The sequence below is a fragment of the Nelumbo nucifera genome, chromosome 2, assembly GCF_055504915.1.
Source record: "Nelumbo nucifera cultivar China Antique chromosome 2, China Antique-T2T, whole genome shotgun sequence".
Taxonomy (NCBI): domain Eukaryota; kingdom Viridiplantae; phylum Streptophyta; class Magnoliopsida; order Proteales; family Nelumbonaceae; genus Nelumbo; species Nelumbo nucifera.
Window position 1 is genome coordinate 105,467,888 of NC_142650.1, and position 9,882 is coordinate 105,477,769.

General features: G+C 44.4%; 1 pseudogene; it reads left to right on the forward strand.

Moving 5' to 3' along the window:
* The first annotated feature begins 1,575 nt into the window (after nt 1-1,575).
* On the forward strand, nt 1,576-2,376 carry LOC104603599 (large ribosomal subunit protein uL4 pseudogene; annotated as a pseudogene).
* Nucleotides 2,377-9,882: the final 7,506 nt, after the last annotated feature.

Genomic DNA, 9,882 nt, shown 5'->3' on the forward strand with positions numbered 1-9,882 from the left:
GGTGACTCAGATACCATGTCAGGAGGAGTGGCCCAAGGCAACCCAACATTTTCTTTGGCTACGGGAGGACTGGTTACTGAGGGTTGATGTTCTAGAGTGGTAAAGGGAAATTCGGCTTCACTAAACACCACATCTCGTGAGACGAAGTAATCACCAGACTCAAGATCATATAATTTCCATCCCTTTTTCCCAAATGGATACCCAACAAAGACATATTTCCTACTCCTAACGGAAAATTTGTCACAGTCCCGAGTTTGTGAAAAACACAAGCAACCAAAAACTCTGAGATGTTTATAAGAAGGACTTTGTCCAAACAGCATCTCGTAAGGTGTTTTATCACTAAGAAGGGTCGAAGGTGTCCGGTTAATCAAGTACCCTGCTGTCAAAACACACTCACCCCAGAAATTGATCAGAATATGTGCTTGAAACCTGAGTGCTCTGGCCACTTTCAAGATATGATGATGCTTTCTCTCCACACACCATTTTGTTGTGGTGTTCCAACACAAGAAGTCTGAAATAAAATCCCTTGCTCCTCAAAATATGATTTCAAGGTTTTAAACTTTGTTCCATTATCACTTCTCAGCACCCTAACCTTCTTATTGAATTGTCGTTCAATCATTGCATAGAAATTTTTGAGTGTTCGACCAACTTCACTTTTTTCAGCCAGCAAATAAATCTAAACCGCTCGAGAATAATCATCAACAATTGTCAAAAAATATACAACACCGCAAGATGCAGGTACTCTATAAGCACCCCATAAGTCACAATGAATCAAAGCAAAACAATCGGTCACTTTATTGCTGTTTTGAATAAAAACATCCCTACTTTGCTTTGCCTTCATACAAACATCACAGGTTTTGTTCTTACTATTACTGATATTAAGAAGCGAACTAACCATTTGATAAGAAGGGTGTCCCAATCTCCGATGCCACAAATCGCATGGTTCAATTCCATCTGTCTTGTAAGCACGAACTGACACCACACCCTTGAAGACATAGACCCCATCAAACTGTTCACCCGCACCAATCAGAGTCCTTGAGATGCGGTCCTGTATCACACACAACTTATTAGTAAACATCACAATACAATTGGTGTCATGAAGTAACCGACCTATTGACAATAAATTACAATTGAGTTTTGGGACATATAATACGTGCAACAATTTAAAATTATTTCCAAGTTCAACAGTGCCTTCTTTCACTGCCTCGGTATGCGCACTGTTGGGTAACAGGACAAAGTGCAACATCATAGGTGTCGATGAGCACATTTAAATTCCCTGTCATGTGATGTGACACCCTAGAGTCAACAATCCATTCAGTGGAGTAATTCTTACTAGAGAGTTTTTCATTAGTCCTGGTTTTGTAAGCATTAAGCATGCTTACAAGAGTCTGCCATTGCTCGTCATTAAGCCCATTCAGTCCAGTCCTATCTTCGTCAGTCACAACTGCATTAGCAGCCACCACACACCCCATTGATGACTGAGCAATATGAGCCTTTGCTGTACCTCGGCCACGTCCACCAGAGGGTCCAATAGACTTACTCGAGGTCTCACCATTCCTGTCATTGTTGGTAGTCATGGTGACTGATAGAGTCCGTTCAATGTTTTGGTCAAAAGAAAACGGCCATCGTCGTTACCTACTGCAAGCGGCCGTCACCATTTTGAAAGAAAATGGCCGTCGTCGTTACCTACTGCAAACGGTCGTCGCCGTTTCCCTCCCTGACGTCATGAAAGCGTCAATCCGTCCAGACATTGTCAACTTCGTTCACACCAACGTATCAAAAAAACAACCATCAACCTTATGCCATCAACAGGCGCGCCGACCATCAGACCTCTGCTAAGTCATGGGGTACTGGTCGTGCCGTAACTCGTATCCCCCGTGTTCTAGGTGGTGGTACTCACCGTGCCGGTCAGGGTGCCTTTGGCAACATGTGTCACGGTGGACACATGTTTGCTCCCACAAAGATTTGGCGTCAGTGGCACAGGAAGATCAATGTCAACCAGAAGAGATTTGTTGTGGTCTCTACCTTTGCTGCATCGGCCATGCCCTCACTTGTCCTTGCACGCGGCCATCGTATTGAGAACGTTCCCGAGATTCCTCTCGTGGTCAGTGACTCTGCAGAGGGCATTGAGAAGACATTTACCGCAATCAAGATCCTCAAGCAGGTCGGTGCTTATCCCGATGCCGTGAAGGCGAAGGATAGCCATGCGATCCGACCAGGAAAGGGTAAGATGAGGAACCATCGATACATTTATCGCAAGGGTCCTCTCTCATTGTTTATGGCACTGAGGGTTCCAAGATTGTGAAGGCTTTCCGCAACATCCCCGGTGTCGAAGTTGTCAATGTCGAGAGGCTTAACCTTGCTCTGATACCATGAAAAAATCGGAAGCCAAATGTGTCATTTCATTGATACCTTTTGATATTTAAATTACAAACGATGGAGTTCCTTGCTCCCCAAAACTTTCTAAAAACAAATTCCTAATCCAAAAAGAAAAACAAAACAAAAAAAGGACTTTTTAACTATTCAAGTAACATGCAAATTCGGAACTCTTGCGAGTCTTATCTCCCCTTCAATACAATCAGTGGATTAGAAAACCGTCAATCTTATCAATTTGTAATTGTTATCTTTCTGTAACTGTTATCCTTATCTCAGATGTATACTTATCTCAGATATATACTTATCTGTATATCCCATCCAACATGTAATAATTATCATACAGGTATCCACTATTCACAGAGGAACCCTTTATTCTACAACCTCTACACTTGGTTTCGTTCGCTTCTAGATGACTCTTTTACAGCAAGAATCTCCGATTTTGGGTTAGCAAAGCTTTTGAAAGCAAATTAGACCCAAATTGATACAGGCATCAGAAGGACCAAAGGATACGTTGCTCCAGAATGGTTCAAGAATACGACCATTACAACGAAGGTAGATGTTTATATCTATAGTGTCATGTTGCTAGAGCTTCTTTGTTGTAGGAGGAGCATTGAACCAAAGCTGGAAGATGAAAACAAGGTGATACTAATAGACTGGGCTTATGATTGCTACACGGAAGGAAGACTTGATAAGTTAGCGGAGAATGATGAGGAGGAAATGGACGACATGAAGGGGCTGGAGAAGTTTGTGAGAATCACAATATGATGCATTCAGGAGGATCCAACACAGAGACCCACCATGAAGAAGGTAACACAGATGTTGGAAGGAGCCATTGGAGTTTCTATCCCACCATGCCCCTCCTCAGTCACTAGTTCAATTTAATAAAACAACACTTGCATTATTCATGGATATTTATGTATTAATGGGAGGACTACTACTCATATCGATTGCTCACTAAAAGGCATCTCTCTCTTTTAAAGAAATTAAGGTTCTCTATAAACATCAATTCAAACAGGTCATCAATTCAAACATGATTAATTAATACGGTCCCATTAGTATTAACTATTTAGTTCAAATTCCATGCAACTTTAATACATGATCTGGGTTTCGTAATGTATAGTTAATCAAATATTTCCTTAAATTCTCGACCATATATAGCAGCACCAGAAGGGCTGAAAGTTTAAGCATGGTGTATCAAAACATTATCGGGAAACTTCTTTCTCCTCAACCAAATAAAGCATATGGTAAATTTCTTAAACTATTTTTATGGTTTAGTTATTTGATTAAATGTATTATTATTATTTGAAAATTTATTAATGCTATTTTTATTGTTTCCGACAATTAACTAATACTTTTCTTACCGTTAACATCCGTTAATATTCCATCAAAACCCATAACACCACGCGATATTTAAAGTTTTTTAAAACCCAATATTACCCTCATCCCTTTTATCTCTCATCCGACACCCCATAAAACCCACTCTAAGCAACATAACCAGACCCGTCGCCCGAGCTAATGTCATTGTAGAGAGGGAGGGGGTCAGAGCGTGACTGTCAAACCCACACCGGAGCTAAGGTCAGACCTCTGCGTACTATCTCTAGAGCGTGGCTGTCAAACCCGAGGTCAAGACCCAGAAATCTAGCACTATATGGAATTTTTGGTTGCCCCACACCGAACCCCATCTCACTAGCCTAAATGAATGTCCGCCATGATCGCTACAGTGAACAAGAAGAACAGAGGACTCTCTTTGTTTTCGATGGAATCTAAGAAGCCCCATCAAAGAGGAAGTGCGGGTTGCGAGTTCTAGGTTTTCAATCCTCTTGGTTTCCCGATTACTGGCTCCGGGAGTGCTTCCAAGAGCCTTCCCAAAACGGCGACCTTGAGTTTCCCCGTTATGATGATGATGAGACTTTCCTCCCCGAAATCGGTCCTCTCTTCGATGGCTACGGCGACAAGAAGGAGCTGGATAAGAGGAACTATTGCAAGGATCTTGTTTCGTTGGGAGCATTGAAATGACGCAGGGATCTTGTTTCGTTGAAAGCCCCTAAGATTGTGAATGTGAAGGTCAACCCTCACCCAATTCAACAGCCGAGGTAGAGAGAGTTAGTTTTTGGCATGGTTTGTTAGAGCAAGAGCGGGACAGGCTAGAGACATGAAATCAACTTCCTGTAAAGAGATGTTGCTAAGTTTAGTTTTTAGAGTTTCTTTGTAGATTTGAGGGATCCGGGAACCGAGATCTGAGATCAGAGAAATGCTCAGATCTGAAATCTGGTTTGCTTTTCTCCATATTATCAGTTTTATGAGCTTCTTCACTCTGTGATTGGTGACGCTAACCATTGAAGAGACCCTTAGATTCCCATTGAAGTCGAAGAATAAAGATTGGCCTGTTTTGCTTCTTGGTTTATGTTTGAAACCTCTGTTGCGTGGGAAGGGAGAGAGAGCGGAAGGGAAGGACAGAGAGAGGAGAGAACTACTTGCAAAGTTATTGAACGGAAGGGCAAAACGGAAATTTCAGTCTTTTCGTTAATCTTTAAGCGACAATTATAATTTTTCGAAACAAGGGTAGGGTTAGACAATTTTTAAACAATAGGGATATACTTAGTCAAATAACTAAAACATAAGGATAGTTTAAGAAATTTACCCTAAAGCATATTAGGATCGTTTTCATAGGAACTAGTGAATTGTAGAAATATATTTTAACAGAATTTTTAATTATAGAACATTTTATATATAGAAAGTGATAAGGGTAGATTTGGCCCTCTACTAACATCATGACACATGGTATTTCGGAACAACTAGGTGACACCTAGAACCACCTAGGCGACAACTTGCCTTAGCCAAAATGATGGAGTCCCAGCTAGCGACCTGGCACTATTGCGGGCTTGGCGGCCTGCCTCTTGCGCTGACCTGGCGACCTGCCTTTGAAGCCAACTTGGCGACCTGCCTTGCGACCTACCTTTGGCGCCAACCTGGCGACCTACCTCTAGCGCCGACCTAGCAACCTGCCTCTGGTGCTGACCTAGCGACCTACCTTTGATGCCAACTTGGTGACCTGCGAGATGTGCTCGCTGTCGATTTGGGAGAAACCGATTAAGGTGCAAAGATTGGCCTACGTGCACGACTACCTCCGAGGACTTTGGAGCAGTTAGGCACGTCTTCCCGGAGATCCCGGATGTATTGCAAGATGATCGCACCAAATAATGCCTATATAAAGGCCTTACCTCCAACCCCAGGGGAGAGATGCATAATTTTTAGTTCTTTCAGCTCTCCAGCTTTCTCACATTTAGCTATCTTAAAATCTCTGATTCGCTAACTTAAGCATCAGAGTGCCCACCCTGGGTAAAGCAACTTGGGCACTCTGACACTGTTTCCTTGCAGGTCGCATCAGAGCCACCTCTCCAGCTTGTCACCGCTCAGTTAGGCATCAAATCTACCTCCTCTCCAGCTTGTCATCACTTAGTTAGGCATCAAAGCCACCTCCTCTCTAGCTCGTCACCATTCAGCTAGGCATCAAAGCCACCTTCCAAGTAGGGATTATTCAGCCAGGCATCCGAGTCACCTGCCAGCCAAGAGCTGCCGAAATGCACATCATCAATTGGCGCCATCTGTGAGAAATGCTACAAAAGGCTATGTTCTCACCCAATTCTCTAAGCCTCAAGTAGTAACATCTTCAAGCAACAACAACAGTGCTTGATCGAAAGAGCCCCCTAGGGAGGCAGAAGAAAAATGATTAGCCTAAACGAGTTCTCGCAGTCTCGCCAGGACAAAATCTCCCTAACTATTAGGCCACCCCCACATGTCGAGCTCTACTTGCTCTCTATAAGAGTTGACAGCCAACAGAATGTGAGGCCACACTACAGGTCGAACCCTCTGTGGTTCCCATGGGAGTTGATAGACAACAAACAGTGAGGTTGCGTTGCAGATCGAGCCCTCCATGCTTTATGTAGGTGTTGATGGCCAATGGGCTGTGGAGCCACCCTCGCAGGTCAGTCCTGCCGAGGTGATGAGGTGTCTGTAGGCCGAGTTGTTGAGAGCAAAACTAGATTGTCAAAATTCCGACGACCTGGAGACCTGGAGACTTGCCTCTTAACTGGCAACCTACTTCCACCGACCTAGCAATTTGCCTCTACTGCCGAGATGGCGACCTACTTCCACCGACTTGGCAACACACATAATCAGCCCAGACGAGCCTTGACGAGCCTTGTCAGCCCTGTTCACGAGGTCGCCCCTACAGGTCGAGCCCTCCGTGGCTCCTACAGAGTCGATGACCAACTGGCTGCAGTCACCCTTGTAGGTTGAGCCTTTGAAGGTTCCCATGCGAGCTGGAAACCTGCAGTTAGTAAAGTTGTCCCCGTTGGTTGAGCTCCTTGTGGCTTATCGTAGGAGTAGATGACCAGCACCTTAGAGGACTAACACAGTGCAGCCGTGACACCGACCCGCTATTTAAATTCCAACATTAACGCACATATCGCAAGGGAAAGCCAAATTGCTTCCAGCATCAAGGACCCCTAAGCCAACCTCGAAATATTTTGGTAACAGGCCAAATGACCCATGACGAAGCACGAATCTACTCCCTTCGCTAAGCTGATCTCAGCTCGGGAGTGGGGGGCAATTGATGAAGGCAGATTTGGCCCTCCACTAACATCATGACACATGGCATCTCGGAACAACTGGGTGACACCCAGAACCACCTAGGCGACAACTTGCCTTAGCCAAAATGATGGAGTCCCAGCTAGCGACTTGGCACTATTGCCGACTTGGCGGCCTACCTCTGGCATCGACCTAGCAACCTGCCCCCACCGCCGGCCTAGAGACCTACCTTTGGTGCCAACCTGGCGACCTGCCTTTGGCACCGACCTGGCAACTTGCCTCTGGCGCTGACCTGGTGACCTGCCTTTGGCACCAACTTGGCGACCTACGTGCTCGCTGTCGATTTTTGCATGCATCCCATCACTCCCGGGTCTCTCGAAAGTCATCTCTCACACCGAATGTTTTGGGAGAAATCGAGAAAGGCGCAAAGATTGGCCTACGTGCACGACTACCTCCGAGGACTTCAGTGCGGTTAGACATGTCTTCCCAGAGATCCCATACGTGTTGTGTGATGATCACACCAAATAATGCCTATATAAAGGCCTTACCTCCAACCACAGGGGAGAGATGCGCAATTTTTAGTTCTAGCAGCTCTCCAACTTTCTCACATTTAGCTATCTTAAAATCTCTGATTCGCTAACTTAAGCATCAGAGTGCCCACCCCGGGTAAAGCAACCCAGACACTCTGACATTGTTTCCTTGTAGGTCACATCAGAGCCACCTCTCTAGCTTGTCACCACTCAGTTAGGTATCAAAGCCACCTCCTCTCCAGCTCGTCATCACTCAGTTAGGCATCAAAACTACCTCTCCAGCTCGTCACCATTCAGCTAGGCATCAGAGCCACCTCTCCAGCTCGTCACCATTTAACTAGGCATCCAAGCCACCTTCTAGTTAGGAACCATTCAGTTAAGCATCCAAGCCACCTTTCAGGTAGGGATTATTTAGCTAGGCATCCGAGTCACTTGCCAGCCAAGAGCTACCGAAATGCACATCATCAGAAAGAATTAAGCCTAATATGAATTTTCTAACATGCATGAATTTTTATGTAAATAGACAACCATTATTGCTGAACATGCAAATATTGCAATTAAAAACACTTATTTTAATTATGTATCTGATGTCTTGTAACAACAACATGCAAACTCGCGTGCTTAGGTTGGCTTTAGTGAAGTAGGTTGACCCTGGCCCAATAGGAAAATTGAGTAGACCTTTTTTAGCGATGGTGAAGGTAAAGAGATTTTATATTTCTGTTATGATGAACATTAAGTCATTTTAGTCTAACCCCATGCAATGCATGGGTTTTGTGAAGCAAAATTGAACCAAAGAACCTTATGACATTTCTAATTGGACAGATTACCTGCCGCCTATAATTTTTGAGCTTATGTAAATATTATCCTCCCTAGTAGGGGTATCAATTAACCAGTTTTGGATTGGCCCATCCAAATCAAAATCAATTTTGATAGATTGGATGGACCAATAAGACAGATTGAATTGGACCAGTCCAGATTTATTGGTCTAAAGTATTTGTTGGATTGGATTGGGTTGGACAGAACCAATATCTTGTTCAATGATAGAAGATAAGGATATAGGTGTCAATGGATCAGGTTTGGATTAGAACCAATCTAAATCAAAACAAATTTGAATAGATTAAACAGTCCAAACAATGATTTGGATTAGTCTAAAATGGTCTAAAATATTCATTGGATTGGATTGGACCTGGTCCATTTGTAATGGACTCATATTGGACAAGACCGGATTGAACCAAATCCAGTCCAATTGACACCCATAGTCACCGTGGTCACATTACTGCCTTCTGACTCCTAATGAAATATGGCAAGTCAGTGATAGAATTAAGAGTCTATTTTGTTCACAGTCAGAATCAGAATCGAAATTCTTGGAAACCAGATTTAGAATGGTCAATTCTCATATTCTGTTTGGTTTAGACAAGAATTGGAATGAAAATTGAAATCAGCATGAATAGAATTTCATTTCCAAGGGAGGGGATTTGACCCGACCCCTTGAGACGGTGACACGTGGACATGACTCAGCACAAGTAACAACTCAGCACAATAGCCTCACCGCGACTAAGTAACGAGCCCATAGGACAACTCGCTACGTCGCAGCTCGCCATAGGGTGAGCTCGCTATAGCGTGAGCTCAAGGACCCCCGATGTACTAAAAGGGAATACTCCAAGACAAGTCTACCCCAATTCGCGATCTAGGATAAACAGCTCGCTCCAATACTTAGGCAGAAAAACTGCCTCAAGGGCCACTTCAAGAGGAATCACCTCGCAGTACCCTTGGGAGCTCGCTACAAGGTACCTCGCGACAGGATAGCTCGCTACTAAGCGACGCGATGTTTTCAGGAAGCTTCTATCTGACAAGACCAAACCCACCAGACTGCACCACGTCTCCTAACCGATGGTGCAGTCCCTGCCAGCCCGACAAGACTGCGCCCACGTCTCTTGACAGATGGTGGCGTGTCTGTCCTTTCGGGACGTGTCACTCATCCAATTGAGTAGTACTCTGCAATGGTCACCTGCGCAGGCCTGGCAGATAACGGTTGCGACAGAGGTCCAGTGGCGGTTACATCCGATTTGATAAGAACGCTCGTATTTAAGAGCCCCCTAGTTGAAGGAAAAGGCTCTCTCGAATATCTTGAGTATCTTATCTTGAATATCTCGAACTTTCTCTCGAGCTAACTCAGTAATCTAGTGTGACCTACACTCTTAGCCTTCTTTGCACTCTTTACTACTTTCTCAAGCGTTCTAACTTAAGCATCGGAGTATTACCACTGGGCAAGTCCTCCGGGAATCCTTTACCGTCTTCTTCTCAGGTACCGTCTGTCGCCAACAAGGAGCCAGTCAACTGCCAGCTAGGAGTGCCCAGATTGCGCAGCATCATTTGGCGCCGTTTG